The sequence below is a fragment of the Colobus angolensis genome, unplaced genomic scaffold (assembly GCF_000951035.1).
Source record: "Colobus angolensis palliatus isolate OR3802 unplaced genomic scaffold, Cang.pa_1.0 Scaffold10, whole genome shotgun sequence".
Lineage (NCBI taxonomy): Eukaryota > Metazoa > Chordata > Mammalia > Primates > Cercopithecidae > Colobus > Colobus angolensis.
In genome coordinates, this window is record NW_012110919.1 from 19690652 (window position 1) to 19711368 (window position 20717).

Consider the following 20717-nt stretch of genomic DNA (forward strand, 5'->3'; position numbering starts at 1 on the left):
AGACCAGCCTGATCAACATGGAGAAACACCATCTCTACTAAAAAAACAAATACAAAAAATTAGCCAGGCGTGGTGGCGCATGCCTGTAATCCCAGTTACTTGGGAGGCTGAGGCAGAATCAGTTGAATCTGGGAGAGGGTGGTTGCAGTGAGCTGAGATCGTGCCATTGAACCCCAGCCTGGGCAACAAAAGCAAAACTCTGTCTCGAAAAAAAAAAAAAAAACAACAATAACAACAGAACTTGAACTTCATATTTTATGCAAAAAAGGAAAAATATCTAAGAGAGAAAAAAAGAATACATGAGGAATATGGTTTCTCAATTTAAAAACCTCCCCCTTCCAACACCATCTTCCATCCCTGTCATTCTTAAGAAGAAGATAGATTTAGGTCCTAATTTTAACTATTCAGAAAGCTTTTAGATGTATGCCTTGCTTAGGCTTCTCTGGAAACTCCCCAAGCCTGCATTAGCTTAGCATCCAATCCATTAAGGTCTCCCCATGGGGCTGAGGTCCCTGCCACAGGGTGTCCTAAATACAGAGAAAGTCTAGGCAAAATTTACACATGACACAGTTATGGTCTTACACAATCTTTCACCTTTGTCTTTTTGTAAACCTTGATTTATTTTGCTTCCCTTGGCACATTATCTCCCCTTCCAGATATTTTTGCAATGGATATTGTATTCTTTAAGACTTTCTTGATTGCGAATGAGAGAAACTAAATTAGCAAAAGGTGGAAGTCATTATAAGCATTCAATAAATGTTTCCTGTTGCTGCTGCCCAGCTGTTGTTATTGAAGGCAGGATTTGCCTGGGTTTGGGGAACAGCTGGATCCAGGAATTTATTTGTACATTCTCAAGAAATTTCTTAATCTCTATCTGCTGCTTCTCTCTGCTCCTGTTTCAATGAAGTCCCTTTCACTTGTAAGACTCAAGTCAAACCAAGTTTAGCAAAAAAAAGTGGGGAGGAAATACTGGCTCAGATAACTGAAAACCCCAGAGGCTAGCTTCAGAAACTACTTCATATTGACGCTAAAACTATGTAAATTACATAATCACCCAGGAAGCGAGGGCGTGCCGCCAGATCTATCGAACGAAATGAACACAGTGGGAAAATACTCATCCCTGCAAAGGTAAATCTGGGTTTTGTCACCCAAAAATGGTAGAAATAACACACACCCCCCAGTCTTCTCTCTATTCTCTTCTTTCTCTCTCCCACTCTCCCTCTCTGATTTTGCCCTCTCTTGCTTGGAAACTGGCTGCTTCTGGCATTCTGATCTTTATGATAGGAAATAATGTCTGCCAAGAGATCCCAAATCCCAAATTAGCCTGACTCTCTCCATTTCAAGCCCAAAAGACTCAGTGAAGGGTCTGATATCAGTTATCTACTGCTGCACAATGAATTACCCAGAAACGGAAAGGCTTACAACAATACCATTTATTATCTCACTTCATGTCTTGCAGTTCAGGAATCCAGGGGCAGCTTAGCTGGGTGATTATGGCCCAGTGTCTCCCATGCCAGAAATCATCTTCTGAAAAAAAAAATAGAATTATGCGACCCCAAACTCACTATGCCAAAGGGAAAGTTAAGCTTGGGAACTGAGCCACCACTACTGTCTTCCTTTTGTTCCCAGACAGCTGTGATTTCACAACCCAAATCATGACCTCATTTCCTCTACTCCCTCTTTTCATGTTTATCTTATGTAAAATGTAGATTTACTGAGAGGGAGATAATACATAATTGACTTTTTCCTCTACTCCCTCTTTTCACATGTACAATGTTGATTGATTGATTGATTGACTGATTTTTTTGAGACAGAGTCTTGCTCTGTTGCCCAGGCTGTAGTGCAATGGTGCAATCTTGGCCCACTGCAACCTCCACCTCCAAGGTTCAAGCGATTCTCCTGCCTCCGCCTCCTGAGTAGCTGGGATTACAGCTACACACCGGATAAGTTTTGTATTTTTAGTAGAGATGTGGTTTTGCCATGTTGGCAGGCTGGTCTGGAACCCCTAGCCTCAAGTGATCCACCTGACTCAGCCTCCCAAAGTGCTGGGATTACAGGCATGAGTCACTGTGCCCCACCTAAAGTTTAGATTTATTGAGACTAATCAGGGCCTCACAAGAATGTAACCATCTACCTCACTGCATATCTCCCTCGCTTCCTCCCGTCTCCCACTCCTTGCTCTTTCTCCTTTAAATACCAGAGTGCATACAAAGTCCCCTTTGGAGAAAAGCAGAGATCACAGATGCTCCTGCGATTTCTATTTTTCCTGGTTGCATCCTCAACCTTGGCTAAATAAACCTCTAATGGCCTCAGTCACTTTTTGGTTAACAATCAGAATGCTGTTAACTGGGGCTGGGGGATCCACTTCCAGAAGAAGTCACTCATGTGGCTGGAAAGCTCCTGCTAGCGAAGGCAGATCCTCTCCATGTGGGCCTCTCCACAGGAGGCTGGAGCCTCTGCACAACAAGGCAGTTGGCTTCACCTGAAGGGAGTGATCTGGGAGAGAGAATATTACTTGAAACAGATTTGGATTGAAAAGAATAAATAAATCAATATTTAAATATTTTTTTAAAAGACAGAAAACATCTGGCAGAAACTATCCCTTTTATGATCAGCCTCAGACATCACATACTATCATTCTATTAATTTAAAGCAAGTCCGTAAGTTCAGCCCACGTTTTATGAAAGGGAGAACTTCACCTTTTGAAGGAAGGAGTATCGAAGAACCTGTGAATATGTTACAGGACCCCAACGCTTACCCAAAGTCAGTGGTTTGCTCACTATAGTCCCCTCTGTGGATGCCAGAAATATGTTACAGGAAAGCGGTCCCAGTACAGACCCCAAGAGAGGGTTCTTGGATCTCACGCAAGAAAGAATTCAGGGTGAGTCTGCAGTGCAAAGTAAAAGCAAAGAAAGTCAAGTGGTGAAAGGACAGCTACTCCATAGACAGAGTAGGACGTTCCTGAAAGTGAGAGGAGGAACACATCCCCGCTAGGTACAATGCTTGTATATATGGGGAGATGTGCACTAAGGGTTTGTGATAGAGGATTAATTTTCTTAATGACTAGATTTTGCAAGAATCTATATTACTATCTTTAAAGCAAAATTAGGAATGTCTTTGTTCTCCAGATATCAGGATATCCGGACACTCCCAAGTCTGGGTCTGTTAGTAAACATTATTAATTTGTTCCCTTAACCGTAAACATCTAGAGGCTCAGAATGCCAAACTTCCTGAGGATGCAGACCAGCAGGTCCCAGCCTCATTTTCCAGCCCTCACTCAAGATGGAGTCACTCTGATTCAAACGCCTCTCACAGATATATTTTTAAACCAACACAGGACTAATTAGTCTTGGTTGGGTCAAGTGTTTTCCTTTAAACCAATCAACTGGGACCAGAAGCAGGGTTATACTGTAACAATGGCTACTCCCTCTACAATCTTGCAGATTTAGGTAGAAAAAAAGATTTCTAGAAGGGGGGATACACAAACAGAGAAAAAGAACTCTTTTCCTCCAGCTCCAGAAAGAAAAATCCCAGAGGAGGATTCTGATGGGCTCAGCTTGCATCATATGCCTCTTCCAAGAGCCATCAATCACTGTGGTCAGGGGCAGGATGTAATGCTGAAATATGAGAATGCAGAGGGATTCCAGGTGGTCACTCATGATCGTCTCCACGGTGTACTTCAAACCATGCCACTTAATCTTTTTATGTCTTAGTCTCGGCATCTGCTAAATAGAGATTAGAGAGCTTTGTACATAGAGTTGTTATGACTATCAAATTAGATGATATCTGTGAAGCACAATGTCTAGCTACAAAAAAGCCTATTAAGATTCTTAAGTACTTAAAATTCATCTCAAAATGACTTTTTTTATTTTTATTTTTATTTTTTTGGTGATGGAGTCTCGCACTGTCACCCACACTGGAGTATGGTGATACAATCTCGGCTCACTACAACCTCCACCTACCAGGTTCAAGCGATTCTCCTGCCTCAGGCTTCCTAGTAGCTGGCATTACAGGCACCTGCCACCACGCACAGCTAATTTGTGTGTGTGTGTATTTTTAGTAGAGATGGGGTTTCACCATATTGGCCAGGCTGGTCTCAAACTCCTGACCTTGTGATCTGCCCACCTCAGCCTCTCAAAGTGCTGGAATTACAGGCGTGAACCACTGCACCTGTCCTATTTTTTTTTTTATTTTTTTTATTTTTTGAGAAGCGTCTCTCTCTGCCACCCAGGCTGGAGTGCAGTGGTGCAACTGCAGCTTACTGCAACCTCTGCCTCCCAGGTTCAAGTCATTCTCCTGCCTCAGCCTCCTGAGTAGCTGGGACTACAGATGCACATCACCACACCAGGCTAATTTTTGTAATTATTATAATTTTTTTTTTTTTTTTTTGAGACAGTCTTGCTGTGTCACCCAGGCTGGAGTGCAGTGGCACGATTTTGGCTCACTGCAACCTCCACCTCCCGGGTTCAAGCAATTCTCCTGCCTCAGCCTCCTGAGTAGCTGGGATTACAGGTGCACATCACCACACCAGGCTAATTTTTGTATTTTTAGTAGAGACGAGGTTTCACCATGTTGGCCAGGCTGGTCTCAAACTCCTAACCTCTAGTGATCCATCTGCCTTGGCCTCCCAAAGTGCTGGGATTACAAGTGTGAGCCACCACACCTGTCCTATTTTTTTTTTTATTTTTTTTATTTTTTGAGAAGCGTCTCTCTCTGCCACCCAGGCTGGAGTGCAGTGGCGCAACTGCAGCTTACTGCAACCTCTGCCTCCCAGGTTCAAGTCATTCTCCTGCCTCAGCCTCCTGAGTAGCTGGGACTACAGATGCACATCACCACACCAGGCTAATTTTTGTAATTATTATAATTTTTTTTTTTTTTTTTGTGACAGAGTCTTGCTCTATTGCCCAGGCTGGAGTGCAGTGGCCGGATCTCGGCTCACTGCAAGCTCCACCTCCCGGGTTTACGCCATTCTGCCTCAGCCTCCCGAGTAGCTGGGACTAACAGGCGCCCGCCACCTCGCCCGGCTAGTTTTTTTTGTATTTTTTAGTAGAGACGGGGTTTCACGGTGTTAGCCAGGATGGTCTCGATCTCCTGACCTCGTGATCCACCCGTCTCAGCCTCCCAAAGTGCTGGGATTACAGGCTTGAGCCACCGGGCCCGGCCACAAATTGGCATTTTTTAAAAAGCAATTTATAATTGGAAAGTCTCAGGGCTCACTCTTCATTTCTAATTCTCATAATCCTTACTTTCTCATTGTGGCTGACTTCATCCACAAACAGGCTTTCCCGGGATAACAAAATAGCTGCAGTAGCTCCAAGTCTCATGTTTGAAACCCATGCAATCTATGGACATGAATTGTCTTTCTCCCTACTCAAAAAGAGTCTTGACATTCACTCATATTGGCTGACTTCAGTCACCCGTCCACTTCTGAATCAATCACTCTGTCCAGGGGAGGGGGGCTGGGGCAGAGAAATGGAATGCTGATTGGCTTAAACCAATCACAATCCACCCCTGATGACTGAGGATGGAATCAATCTCCTGGGAGCACAAGGGATACAAGAGAATGATGATACGAAAATCAGGTCATATAAGGAAACAGGGTAAGAGAGGGTAGGTGTTGTGGGCCAGAGTCAGCTGGCCTGCCAAACCCAGCCTGCTATTGTAAATAAAGTTTTATTGGAACACAGCCACAGTCATTCATCTATATATTGTCTAAAGCTGCTTTTGTGGTACAATAACAGGATTAAATAGTTGCAACAGAGACCACATGGCTGCAAAGCCAAAAATGTTTACTATCGGGGCCTTTACAGAAAAAAGGTTGCAGATCCCTGCATGTAAGCAAACATACAATTTCCACTGCAGTCGTATTCAAACCACATTTTCTTCCCTCCTCCCAGTCCATCTCTGTTGAGAGACATCACGACAAACCAGCAGGGCAGGCATCTCTCGGCAGAAGAATCCTCCCAGGGTCCATCAACTCCTACCCCATTGCCAATGAGTAAACATACAGCCTGTGGAACAACATCAGGGAGAGGACTGGTTTGAGAAGAGATTTTGTGGCTGCTGGAGCGTACAGGCTCTGTCTCCATTACCCATCACGGAACTTCACCATTCAAAGATCAATGACGTGCAGCCTAGATGATGCTGGCAAGCCAGGGGCTGTGGATCCCGATTTTTCCTCTGTGATAAATGGGGAGCAATCTCCAGGAGCTCTAGCCTGGAAGACAGCCCTAGTTAAATTACTTTATCGCCCAGCTGAGAGATGGCCAGTTTGGAGGAGATGTACTCAAGCAGCATGCTAACTAGACTCAGCATCAGCACCACAGACCCCTCCTCAGAGCGGCACACTCCTCCCTCGTCTTTCCCACCAAAGAGCAGAAGAATTCCACCCTGGCATTGGCTTATGGAAACTGCTCTCCCTGACACTCTCATAGTAAATAAGATCAGGGGTCTGTGTAGTTCCCACTCACTTCACATGCACATATCTGAGATCACTACTTTCAAGCTTGCCAAGTGGCAGAGAACTTGTACATCATGGAGTCCTTGCAGACACTCAAAATGCTGGTATATCATGCTTAAAAGAAACCTCCAGTGCAAAGACTAAGTGCACAGGCATTAGAGATAGGCAGAACAGGATTTAGATCCCAGCTCTGCAACTTACCATGGGCAAGTATCTTAGTTCAGGATCCTTCAGAAACTTACTTTAAGATAAGGGTTTGAGTGCACATAGTTGATTTAGAAAGTGACCTCAGGAAGCACCACAGGGGAGTGGGGAAGAGGAGGAACCAATAAAGGGTGTGTATCAAGGAAGCTATCACTGGATCTGAATTCTGCTGGAGAACCAATGTTAAACACTGCCTCAATGCTAACTCATCCAAGCAGCAAGGGAGCTGGGGTATTAATACTCCAACTCTCATATGTTATTATTTGAGGGATGCTGCCAGAGGCATTAACCCCTAGGCACTTCTGGCCTACTATGCATGGGGGATCTGGTGGCCAAAGAGAGTCCTTGGGCAAAGAGCTGCCAATGCTAGGAGATGGAAGTCCTGCCCAAAGACTCGGAAATGGTAAAATCCAAGGGGGTAGGAGTGGGACTTGAAGGGGCACCAACAACATATGCTACAGCAAGCAACATAATCTCTCTAAGACTCAAGTTGCCTCATCTACAAAATGTAAATTACTTGTAGCAAATAATATCCAATATCATGGGGTTGCTTTGAAGGGTAAAGTCAATACTGCAAATTAAAATATTCAGCACAGTGTGTGGCACTAGTAAACATCTAATAAATAATAGCTATGTTTACAAAACATCACCTGCAAAATGAAATGTGTAATAAATTCCATGCTCATTTTTTAATCAACTCTGAGCCCCTAACCTATGGAGTTGGCAAGAAATCAATCTCCCTGTTTTGAGGTGGTCCTTCCACCTAAGGTCACATTAGAATCTGAGAGGTTTAACTTGGGGTCAGGAAATAAAGGATAAACTCTGGCCTTCACTTCCCCATGACCTTACTGTTTATCATCCAACTCTGCAGAATCCATTAAGTTTGGCCACAGGAATGTTTGTGGAGGCTGGAGGGCCCAGTACCCAGGGTCCAGCTTCTTTCAGCATACCCCAGCCATTCCACACCTCCCCATCCTGACCACCAGTAGGTGTCCAGCCACCTCCCCAGGATCCCATGAGAGAGTGGATTGAGGCCTCTGCAGAGCTCCCACCCCTCTGGTGTTGAGGGATCTCCCTCCTCGCTCATTGTTTCTGCCTCTTCCCCACTCCTCAAAGCCACTCATCTCCCTATGTTTTGAGCCATAAGCCAAGGGCTGCAAGCTGAAGGGCAAATGGTTCAAGTTCCCTGAGATTACCGAGTGCCTTCTTGGAACTGGGCTCTATAGCTCCTGGCTGCCAGTATTATCTAGGATGTTTATCACTGATCTTTGAATGGTAACATTCTGTGATGGATAATGGAGTCAGAGCCTATGCACTCCTGCAGCCGCCCAAAAGCTCTCATCTACCAGTCCTGTCTGATGTGAATCCACAGGCTTCATATTTAGGTCATTGGCTATGGAGTAGGTTTTGATGGACCCTGGGAGAATTCTTCTGCCTACAGACAACTGCACTTCTAGTATGTTGCGATGTTCTAACAAGACAGAAGAGGAAAGAGTAAAAGAAACATTTTTGAGTACCACTTGTAGCGGACATTGCATGTCCACCTACCCAGCACTCCTCTTTCCCCTTCTTAACAGTATGCAGTAGAGGAGAATTTATAAAGAACTTCCATCCATCCTGAGTCTTTTCTCGTAACAAAACAAAACACAAATTAATGGTGTTGCAATGAATTATCCTGTCACATAAAAATTTGTGCTAAATCAACTATCATATCAAATTGTAATATAAGCTAGTAGCAAGAGCCAATGATCTAATGAGAAAAGGATGGAAAAGCCAAAACTATAAATTCTATTCATTCAGGGTTTTGTTAGGGTATTTTTTCTGTGAATTACAAAGAAACATGTTAATTTCTGAAGAGTGTCTGGTATACAGTAAGCAGAGAAGATATTCCATTCTAAATACACACTTGTGCTTTCAGAAACGGAGTTTATGTTATTTCTCTAGGAGTGTCCAGATGTCTGGCTTTTCAAAATGAACACAAATAGTTCCTTTTCCCAAGGGGATGAGACAGTGACCCAGGAAAATATAACCTTGCCTCATCTCCAGCAAAGGTATCAAATGCATGGAAATTTAACACAGATAATTTGCTGCTATTTGGGGCTTTCACATAGTCCCAAATTTTACCTCAATTGTTACTATGCAAGACTGAAAGTTTCGGACACTCAAATCAAACTGACTTAAGCCTAAAGAGGGATTTACTGGCTTGTATAACTTGAAAGTTCAGGTGCAATTTGATCCAAGTGCTCAAAAGACAGAATCAATATTTGGTTCTTCTCTCTTTTTTGTCTCTGTGTTGGCTTCATTCTCAGGTAGGTGTTTCCCCCAGCGTAACAAAATAAATGACAGCAGCTCCTGGTTTACATCCCACCAGCTCAGACCCTCAGCCGAAGAATGCATCTTCATCAGGATCTCTCTCACAAGTCCTGGAATTCACTCTGATTGGATCGGCTGGGGTCATGTGCCTTCCCTGAACCTTGTTGTGGCTTGGGATGCAATAAGTCCTCTGACTGGCCAAAGCTAAAATCGTCAGAGGCGTGTGAACCAGAGCAACTCCATCTTAAATAGGACCTGGGTAAAATGAGGCTGAGATCTGCTGTGCTGCATTCCCAGGAGGTTAAGGCATTCTTAGTAACAGGATGAGACAGGAGGTCAGCACAAGGTACAGGTCTTACAGACACTGCTGATAAAACAGATTGCTGTAAAGAAGCCAGCTATAACCCACCGAAACCAAGATGGCAAGAAGAGTGACCTCTGGTCATCCTCACTGCTACACTCCCACTGTGAAAGCCCCAAATAGCAGTTTATAAATGCCATGGCAATGTCAGGAAGTTACTCTATATGATCTAAAAAGGGGAGACATGAATAATCCACCTCTTGTTTAGCATATCATCAAGAAACAACCATAAAAATGGGCAACCAGCAGCCCTCAGGGGTTGCTATGGAGCAGCCATTTTTATTCCTTTACTTCCTAATAAACTTGCTTTCACTTTAATCTATGACTCACCCTGAACTCTTTCTTATGCGAGATCCAAGAACCCTCTCTTGGGGTCTCAGTCGGGACCCCTTTCCTGTAACAAAATTGCCTACCCAGGGAGGCAGGAATGGGGCTAACCTACACCACTTTAAGTCAGAGGTCGGGAAAGCTAGCCCAATACATCAGATAGATGTTATCAGAAAAAGGGCCACACAAAACTGATGCCCCTGCAGGGTTTCCAGCTATCATCTGATTTTCAAAATGACCCCCAATTATTTGGGTTTTTCACTCTTTTTTCATCTCAAAGTTATGCATACCCATTGTAATAATTACCTCCATTATATAGACTAAGAAACCGAGGCTCAGAAGAACCAAGTAACATCCAAGTTCTCCTAATCAAACAAGGAAGAGCTGGGACCGAAACTCTCCATCTGTGTGACTCCAAAGTGAAGTCTGCCCACGGTCTTTTCTTTAAATGTCCATGTACAGGACAATGAGTCATTTTCAGGGTTGTTCAAAGTCTTCTACTGTATACACAAACCAAAGATACCAATGGCGTTCCTGCCCCCTCACTCCCACATCCCAGGGCAAGCAAATTTCAGGAACCCATTCGCAGCCCCTCTTGAAGAGGAACTGAAGACTGAGTTAGTAAATCTGTGCTGAGCTAATGCATTTTTCTGGTTGACAACTTCACCACTGCCACCAACCTCAGTGCTTTGCTGATGTCAGGCAAAAAACGCAAAATATATTCTGCCTGTCATTCTAGTCACCTCTTCCTGTCCAACCCACACCATAAAAACAGGCAAACAGGATTGCCATAGTCAACTCAGTGTGGTTGAAGGGTCTTTCAAGGCTCCATATCCAGAGTGGAGCCTGAGGTCCCCTCTCTAGAGAATGGAGTGATAGAAGATACCAATAGCATTATGCTTGGGTGTCCCCTTCACCAAGAAAACCCAGTTCTGGGCATCTATCCTAAAAAAAATAATCAGAGAGGTGAGCAGTCATGGATATCCAGGTATATTCTGAAATATATGCTCAGAATGCCCACAACAGATTACGCTGGGCACTTGTTAACAAGGGGCATCAGGCTGTGGCTCACACCTGCAATCCCAGCACTTTGGGAGGCCAAAGCAGACAGATCACCTGAGGTCGGGAGTTCAAGACCAGCCTGGCCAACATGGTGAAACCCTGTCTCTACTAAAAATACAAAAATTAGCTGGCGTGGTGGCACACACATGTAATCCCAGCTACTCAGGAGGCTGAGGCAGAAGGATCACTTGAACCCAGGAGGGGGAGGTTGCGATGAGCCGAGATCCCGCCACTGCCCTCCAGCCTGGGCAATGGAGCTGGGACTCTGTCTCAAAAAAAAAAAAAAAAGGTTGGGGGACATTAGCTGGGCAAAGGGTGGGGTTGGGGCAGGACCTCTGCATTCCACTCACACCTGCAAAATCAGAATCTCCTAAGCTGTGGCATCCAGCCTGAGTTCAAGGCTGCAGTGAGCTATAATCGTATCACTGCATTCTAGCCTGGGCGACAGAGCAAGACATCATCTCTAAAAAGAGAAAAAGTAAAAAAAAAATAATAATAAAGTAAGGGGAGGGCGGGATCCCTGCATTTCACTCACACCTGTGAAATCGGAATCTCCTAAGATGACTCCCAGTGATTCCTGCTTCCCGCTATGTCCCTGGTATTCACACCCACCTTTTTACAATCTCCTCCCACCTTGAACAGGCCTGGCCTCTGTAACTAATGCAATGGCATATTGCAGAAGTGACAGAGCGCCTTCTGAGGTTGTCCTAAAAGACACTGCAGCCTTGTCTTGCTTTCTCTTGGGTCACTCTTTGTGGGGGAAAGTCAGCCGCCATGTCATGAGGACATTCAAGCAACCCTATAGAGAATTCTGCAGGTCCAGGAGCTGGATTCTGCCAACAGCCAGCACAGACCTTGTGAGAGAGCCGCCTTGGAAACGGATCCTCCAGCCTCAGTTGAGTCTGAACCACATCTTGACTCCTGAGCGACCTCAAGCCAGAAGCAACCAGCTAGGACGCTCCCTAAGTCCTGACTCTCAGAACCTCTGTGAGACAAACGAATAGTCATTGTTTCAAGCTGTTAGGCTTGGGGGTAATTTGTTACTAAGCAGTAGTTATTACACAGGGTGAGCCCAGGATCTACATGTTTACAAGCTCTTTGGGGAAGTCGGACACACTGAAGCCACTGGAGGCCAAGGATGTCCCTGCAACATCGTTTAGATTTAGAAAGTAACATCGATGCCCCCTAGGGGATTAGAGAAGCACATTATAGTCTAGCTGCAGGATGGCCAACAATGCACATAGCAGACAGCTCGTAGCTACCTTATCTTTTTTCAAAGGCTGCCAAGCATTTATGACATATTGAATAAAAAATCAGTTCACATGCACAACACATAATATAATCCTATTTTTATTTCACATAGAGCATTATTATATAATCCCTCAGGTCCCAGGCCTTAGCCTGAGATATGTGTGATTATATAAGTCTTTTACTCCTTGAAGAAGTTCTTGTCATTCCTAAATTATTAAGGTGCAAGCCCACAGCAGCCTAATGGCTTGAAATTCGCCCCAGCTATTTCTGAGGGTTCCGCAGGAATCCTTTTACCTAAGCTCAGGAATGTGCCCACGGGTCCTTCTGGCGTTGGCATCCTGCTGTGCCACTGCCATGGTCTGTGGTCTGCTGGGGCGGCTCCCACCCCTGCCCAGGAGGCAGGATGGCTCATATTCACCCACGTAGGGACACAGGCCCTTACGAATATCCAAGTGAGACCAGGATGTAGTTATTTGTTTTACACACATAATAAATAAAAACAATCCCAATGTAAAAGCTGGCTTTAAAGAAGGAGAAAATAGAGGCAATCAAGCGTAATAGTTCAAGTTCTGACTCCACCTTTTACTTAAATCAGGCACGTTCGCCTCCTCTCTTTGCGGTCCCACTGCGCTGAACAATTTTGGGGCCACAATTCCTATTGTATTCTTGTACAGAGCACCCCCTGGAGTCAAGTCATGCCTTTTTTTCCTCATCTGTAACATGGGGGTTATAATCACAACTCATAGGGTCATTTATTAGCAATGAGCAAGTGAATTCACATAAAGCCCCTCAACAGTGTCTGGCCCAGAGTGGGCACTCAACAAATGTCACCTCTCATCTTAATTACCGTCATTATTATTCACATATACTCCACACATACAATTCCACTGCCCTCCCTAGAGGTAGCTCCATTTATCAAGTGGGCACAATTGTAGAATTTTTCTGTGCATTTACATACATATATTTTGGCATTGATTTTTTTTCTTGTATGAATAGGGTTGTTCTCTATTCTCAGCCATATGTGTCAGAGAACCTTCGATGTCAGTGTGCATAGATCTGCCTCACTCTAGTGCAGATATGCCAAGGTTTATCTAACAGTCCCCACTTGTCCAGCACTTTGCTTATTTCCAGTTTTATTCTATTGCACACAATGTTGCAAAGAACATTGCTACATGCTTCTTTTTCTTAGTATTTCTTTAGATGAGATTCCTAGAAGCGGTAATTCTGGGGCAAAGGATATTTGCATTTAAAATGTTGATAGATCCTCAGCCTGTCGGTGCTACTACAGACAACAGAATAAGAGGAGAGATATAGTACCGTGAAGATTAATTTAAAATTATTGCAAAGAGTGGTTGCTAAGACTCAACATTCAAGCGCTTTACTTGGAACTTCCTGCCTAAACACTCACCCTGCACGGAGGATGTTCTGGGAATATTGCCACACCTCCAAGTTCCCACCCAGCTCCCCTGAAAAGAGAAATGGGGAATAAGGCTTCCTCTGTAGTAGACCAACAATACCCTCTGGAGAAACATGGGAACATCTCTCCTCCAAAGGACATCCCACCATCACCCCACAGTCCAAACAAGACAACCACATAGGCCAGGAGGCCAAGTCCAAGTCTGCTCATTGGATTCGGTACATTACTACCGGGAGGGAGACCAACCCTGGAGACCAGGTACTCCTTACCAGACGTGGCACTTCTCTCTAGCCTCAGGTGAGAGCAAGAGCAAGCCTGCATATCCCTTCTGTCACCATCTGGTCCTCAATCCTGAACTCCAGCAAGCAAATGCTTGGATGAGAATGCACACCCTGTCTCCCAAGAGCAAACAAGTGCATTCAGGCCTGGGGCAGCCAAACTCTAAGTTTAGAAACAGATTTTGCTCCAACCCTGCAGGGGCACATTCTACCAACACACACAGTTTGCTTTAGGTTCCCTTTAGAATACTTAACTGCTCCATCTGCAGCTTCAGTATTTGAGCTTTCAGGGCATCCCCAAGAACCGTGGAGAGTTATTTTGCTTATTTTCTTCTCACCAAGTGCTCACACCCAGAATCAAGGGATGGTCCTGCTCAAAGGTAAACTCCAGTCCCCTTCCCAGAAAGAGGAAAATACATGTAACATTTCAAATGAGGGTTTTCCAAGCTTTGGGGAAAAAAATGGAGAAGCATATTCTACTCCAGGAACCCTACTAAATATGCATTTATAATTTTGTATTCATTCAACAATATTTACTAACTACGCATTTATAATTTTGCATTAATATTTACTAAATATGCATTTATAATTTTGCATTCATTCAACAATATTTACATCCCAGACCTTCTAGGTGCTGAGGACACAGGGGTAGGTAAAGTAAGTCAGGACACTACAGACAGTCCCCAACTTATGGTTTGATTTTTTCACTTTATCATGGCGAGAAAGCAATAGGCATTCAGCACATTCCTTGACTCACAATGGGGTCACATCCGTATTGTAAATCGAGGAGCATCTGTATAGGGATTAGATTCTAGTGTGAACATGCATAGAAAAGAAAGGCAAGAGAATATTTTTAAAGTGATAATGGCTATCCCTGAGGATTGCAATAATAGAGATATTTATTGTTTTTTATGTTTTGTGTTGTTTGAAATTTTTCCAATTGGAAAAAACTCATGGTATAGATGAATATTTATAGTTATGGGACTATACTCACAATATATTGCTAAGTGAAAAGAAATGGCTACAGAAGAATATGCAAAGTATACTTTTGTAAATATATATTTACTCTGTGTGTGTATCTGCTATGATGAGTCACTTTGACTAGAGGGATTATGGAGGAATGTGCTGTTAAATTTTCTTTGTGTCTTTCTGCGTTTTGCAAGTGGTATGAATCGAACACATATCGCCTTTATAAAAAGGGGGAAAATGGGTCAGGCATGGTGGCTCACACCTGTAATCCCAGCACTTTGGGAGGCCAAAGCGGGGAAGATCGCTTGAGCCCAGGAATTCAAGACCAGCCTGAGCAACATGGTGAGACCCTGTCTCTACAAAACAAAACAAAACGAAACAAAAATAGCCGGGCATGGTGGTGCACATCTGTGGTCCCAGCTACTTGGGAGGCTGAGGTGGGAGGATGACCTGAACCCAGGAGGTCAAGCCTACAGTGAGCTGTGATCACACCACTGCACTCCAGCCTGGGTGACAGAGTGAGACTCTGTCTCCAACAAAAAACTGCAGGGGGAGGGGAGGGTGGGAAATGTTATTTAGCAATAAAACTTGGACCTAGCCCTAAATTATTCTATCCCTTCGTCTACCAAAATACCTGAAAATTCTCTATTAGAGTCAGTCATTTGGCTAAATGTTTCATTCCCAGAGGCTCCTGCTACACTGCTTAAGAGGAATAACACACTGGTCTCTGTCACCTGCAAAACAGAAACGTGAACAGGGAATCTGAAAATGAACTGTCACTTTAGAGAGCGAGGAGTCTGCCTGGCTCAGCAAGACACTGACAGACAGGGAAGGGGATGGAGAGTCCCAATGGTGCATGAGGACTCTCTGCTCCGAAAGTGAGGAGGAGGAGACTGAAGAAAAATCAGACAAGACATGGGATAAGAAGGACCTATGCATGCCCCTCCACCTACCCCATCCCAACACCCAGCACCCACTCTGCAGCCAAGGTCAGAGCTGTCGAAGAGTAATGAGCAACCTGTTTACTAAAAAGAAAGAAAAACCTACTTATAAGAGGTTTTCATCATAGTGAGCCGTTCTACCTGAGTCTTCAGAAATTCATCAAGGGTGACATCACTCTCCCCAGTCACAGCCCCGGGACTGAACATCCCAGCAACACCCAAAGGACTCACCCACCCACCTCCCTGTCACTGCAGCAGCAGAACTGTCAACCCTAAAAATGAGGATGGTTACGTGAGGAAATGTGATGATCACTCCTCTCCAAGCTGTCGGCTAGAATATGAGCCTGGACCTAGACTAGCTGCAGCAGGGACCATGGTTAACAAGGGGCTCAGTTGACTGCTGGGACTGCTTTAATATTCAATCCAGACCTCTGATGATGAGTTATTCATTAATGACCAGCTGCCTCAAGGCTCCTGTTTTATTGAAAGCTTTACAAACCATCCAAGAAATGAGATATTGAGCTAAACATTTCATTCTTCCTCTTTTCATCATTCATCCAACATTTTTTGCAAATACTTACCAGGGGCCAGTGACTGGGGCTTAGTATAAGATTCTTTTGGGCTTGAACATATCTGAGGACACCTTGAACTTTTATAAAAATGTGTATTAGATTTTCTTAATTATGGAAGTAACATGCATTGCAATATGCTAAATAACAAAGTAAAAAATCAATAATCTCCCCCACTCCACTCTAACTCCAACCCCTGTCGTTAGCAATGTTAGTAGATTATTGTAGAGTTCCCTTCCCTATGCCTTTTTTAAAAAATGCTTTTCTATTTATTTATTTATTTGGAGACTTATGAGACTGGCTAATTTTTGTATTTTTTGTAGAAACAGGATTTCATCATGGTGCCCAAGCTAGTCTCGAACTTCTGGGCTCAAGTGATCTGCCCACCTCAGCCTCCCAAAGTGCTGGGACTACAGGCATGAGCCACCACACCTGGCCCTCTATGTCTAACTTACCAAAAAATATATGTATGTATGTGTGTGTGTGTGTGTGTGTGTGTGTGTGTGTGTGTGTGTGTGTGTGTGTAGAGAGAGAGAGAGATATACATGATTCTACAACTCATCTTTTTCACTTGTGTATTAAGAATCTCCCTTCAGGGTGACACAGAGATTGAGCTTGTCCTTTTTCATAGCTGTGTGATATTCCACAGTATGGCTATAATGTAATTTATTCAACAAGTCTCAGACTGATAAACAGGATGTCTTCTAACATCCTATTTGGGGAGACTCATTAAACATCCTTTGACATCACTGTACTTTCATGGATGTCTAAAGACAAGACTCCCCAGGTGGGACAGCTGGGTCTAGACATCTAACAGTAACAGACGGTCCCTTTCTACCCCAGCTCATGGGAAAATTCCCAGTGGCCCTGGTCCGTTCCTCACTGGTTAGGGAAAAAGATTACCCCTTCTCTCCCTCTCCCTACAAGTATCCAAGCCCTTCACCTTCTCTTCATGGGGCTGGAGAGTTGGCAGGATGGTTGGATGGTGGTTTGTTCACAAATGACAGGTCAGAAGGCAGGTGCCCTCCAGGGCAGTTCACTACTCAGTCCCTGCCCTTCTCCTCTGCACTCATGATGGAAGCCCTCCCCATTCCCCTCCCACTTCGCAAAGGCCTCCACACCATCCTTCCCTGCTCAGAATGGTCTTCCAGATCAACCTCCTTTTTCCCCAGCCCCAGTCTCATCACTTCTCAGAGACCAGGCATCGGGAGTGGGCAGAATGCATCTGCGTGCTTTCATCCTTGGCTCTGTGTCGGTACCATCTGGTGAAGGAGAGAAGGGTCCTCAGAACCAAGGTGGGGGAAGAAAGGCAGGGGGAGAGCAGAAGAGGGGAAAGAAGGGGAGGGAAGGAGAGGGGAGGTGGGGGAGAGGAAGGGAAAGGAAGGGAAAGACAGAGGAAGGGAGGGGAGGGGAGGGGAAAGGAGGAGAGAGAGGGGAGGGGAATGATCAGCCAGCAAAGAGACACTTCCCAGTACAACCCTACCACATGCACTTCTTTGTCACTGCTTTCTACTCTCTGGACATTTACGGTGCATTAAGTCCAGCTCTCCTCAGCCCCTCCCTCTGTGAAGACACTATGACCATGCACATTTCATAGTGAGGACACTGGAGCCAGGATGAGGGGCGAGGGAGTGGTGCGATTTAGCCAACACCACTCATCAAGTTGGTAGCACAGAAGGGGCTACAACCCAGCTCTCTGACATCCCTTTATTGTGGGTTGAGGAAGAAGTGAGTCTCCATTGCAGTTCATTCCACCTGCCCTCCAGAATCCCAAGGAGCGATCCTATTAATCATCACAAGAAGGTTAATATGAAAATAGAATCAGGCCTAAATTGAGACAGACAAGTTCAAATCTGTCACCCTTAACCCAGTTCAATTCAATCTGTCAGCAAGTCCTGTTGGCTCTTCCTTCAAATTCTATTGAGAATTCAGTTTTTCCTTTCTACTCCAGTCACCTCTGTCCAAGGCACCAGGGTTCCTGCAGCCACCTCCTCTCCGCCTTCCCAGCTCCCATCTTGCCCCTCCACAGGTCTTTGCATGTAGCAGCTGGAGCCTTCCTCTTAAAATAAAAACTGAATCGTGTCTTTCTCCTCAGCTTGGAGCCTCTAGCAAATGACTTCTGGCTGCACTTAAAATAAAACCTCCATTTCTCACCCTGGTCGATGAGGCAGGACACCATCTCTTCACGCTTCCAACCTCATCTCCTGCAGCAACCCCTCTCCTTCTCTTACCCTGTTCCTCTTTCTGTCCCCATGAAACTTAAGACTCTGGGCTGGACACAGCTATGATCCCAGCATTTTGGGAGGCCAAGGTGGAAGAATTGCTTGAGGCCAGGAGTTCAAGAGCAGCCTCGGCAACATAACAAGACCCCATCTCTAAAAAAATTTTTTTTAAATGAGCCAGGTGTGGTGGCATGCATCTGGGGCCCAGCTACTCAGAAGGCTGAGGCGGGAGGATCACCTGAGCTCAGGAGTTCGAGGTTCTAGTGAGCTGATTGTGCCACTGCACTCCAGTTTGGATGACAGAGTGAGACCCTGTCCCAAAACAGCAACAACAAAAACACCAAAACTCCCAGCTCTCTCCTGCTTTCCACGGCCTTTGCAATTGCCATTCCCACTCGCTGTGGAAATGGGCTCCAGGTGTCTGCACAGCCAGCTTCTTCTCCTCCTTACATCTCAACTCAGATGTCGCCTCTTTGAAGAGGCCTTACCACCATCAGGAATCATCTTGCTCACCTTTCTGCTTATTTGTTGATTGACTATCTTCCCAGACTATGAGGCACACACCATCAGGGCAGAGGCCAGGTTTACTTTGTTCAAGCACTTGGAATATAGTAGGTGCTCAATGAGGCTCTGAGAAGAAAGGCAGGGAGGATGGGGTGGTGTGGAGGAAGGGAGATCAGTGTGTGCTTCTTAAGCTAACATCCATGCCCAGGCCCCAGACACCCAAGGAACAGTCAGCAGGCCCTGAGGCCAGTCTCACCCCTCCATCAACACCACCATAGCCAGCGTTGTCTGTAGCTCAGTGTGGGCCCCCACTGAGTCTGGCTATGGCATATTCAGAACAGCCAGGGCCTCTAACAAGGTGAGTGGGGACCTGGCATTCATTTTCTCTTTGCAGCTGTGACATCTTCATGAATGCTCCTCTTTGAGTCAGGTTTGTGTCTCTTACCTGACCCTTGCAGCCACAACTTCTGGAACTCTGTCTCCCAGGGTGTGACCGTGTACTAAAATATTTTACATGGTGTGTATCCATGACAGTCCCATGAGGGAACTACCATTGTTATCCCCGTTTTAAAGATGGGGAAACTGAGGCTCCGAGAAATTCTGTAATGAGCTCAAAGTCATAGAGCCTCTTACCAGCTGAGCTGAGATTTAGACCCAGACAGGCTGAGTGCAGAGCTGATGCTCTTGCCCACGACCCTGGAGACCTCCTGGCACCAGGGACGCCACAGGATGTGTGAAGTCTCCAAGTCGTCTACCAACTGGTTTCTCTTTAAATTTCTTGACCCCAGGACCCAAGGCCCTGGGTGCAAGAGTAACCACAGCAGAGGCTCAGCAGTCCACACTGAACTGAGGAGTGGGGTCAGTCCTACCCTGTGTCAGAAATCCCTTTCTCTTGCTCTGCGAGGCCAAAGGGATCAAGTCAAACCAACCATGGCTGATTCCCTAAAAATCCCACTTTCCCTCTCAGTGAAGGAGAAAGCAATATTGATTCTACAGGCTCCCTGAATGGTGAATTTGCCCCTGTCAGGCAGCTTCTGCTGATTTGGAGAAAAGAAACAAATCACTCCAGCACCTAAATCTAACAAGCTGGGAGAGATGGCAGTAAGGATTGCTGCCAGGAGGTGGGGCAGGAACCAGGAGATATTTATAGGGCACCAGAGAGAAAGAAATGAGGGTGGTTGGGCCTGTTCTGCTGCTGACCCCAGATTTATACACTACAGGCCTCGTTCATGGTCCCCATGGGACCCCCGGGTCCTTTCAGCGTCTCCTCCTAGCCTTGGGGAGATGAATCACACACGCAGCGGAAGTGAGTGTTGCTGTATCTTCGTGGGTGAGACTGTGTGTGCCTGGATGTGCGTGTGTGCACACACTGGAATGTCTTTGTGTGTCTGCCTCAGTGTATCTGTGTATCTTTGTATATGCGTTCGTATTTCTGCCTTTGGCTACATCTTTGAGACGGATGAGATCAGTTTCGCTTTCAAATCGCCTTTTGGGAGTTTACTACAAGATCCGCTTCCCTCCCTCTACTGGGCAGAGTGATGCCTCATCTTCCCTGCCTCTGAATGTCGAGGCACCTTCTCCCCTGCTGACAAAAAAGCAAATCTTGGAGGTGGTCTTTGATTCTACTCAGGGGTCAGTAAAAATCTGTAATTATGATATACTACCAAATGAGGTAGGTGTTTCCAAGCCCCTAGCTGGTAAATTCCCTCCTCTTTCCTTCTTGCAAGTCGATTCCTGTTTTTTGTTTTTTGGGTTTTTTTAGATGGAGTCTTGCTCTGTTGCCCAGGCTGGAGTGCAGTGGTGCAATCTCAGCTCACTGCAACTTCTGCCTCCCAGGTT

At 45.2% G+C, this 20717-nt stretch overlaps 1 long non-coding RNA gene across 1 annotated transcript in view; it reads right to left on the minus strand.

Moving 5' to 3' along the window:
- Window positions 1-13908: 13908 nt before the first annotated feature.
- LOC105507307 overlaps window positions 13909-20717 on the minus strand; it is a 14304-nt gene continuing 7495 nt past the window's right edge. Inside the window, exons 3-4 of the long non-coding RNA XR_001001076.1 lie at window positions 16165-16226; window positions 13909-14068 (exon numbers count right to left, since the gene is read on the minus strand). This is a non-coding gene — a long non-coding RNA (uncharacterized LOC105507307). The remainder of the gene's footprint in view (window positions 14069-16164; window positions 16227-20717) is intronic.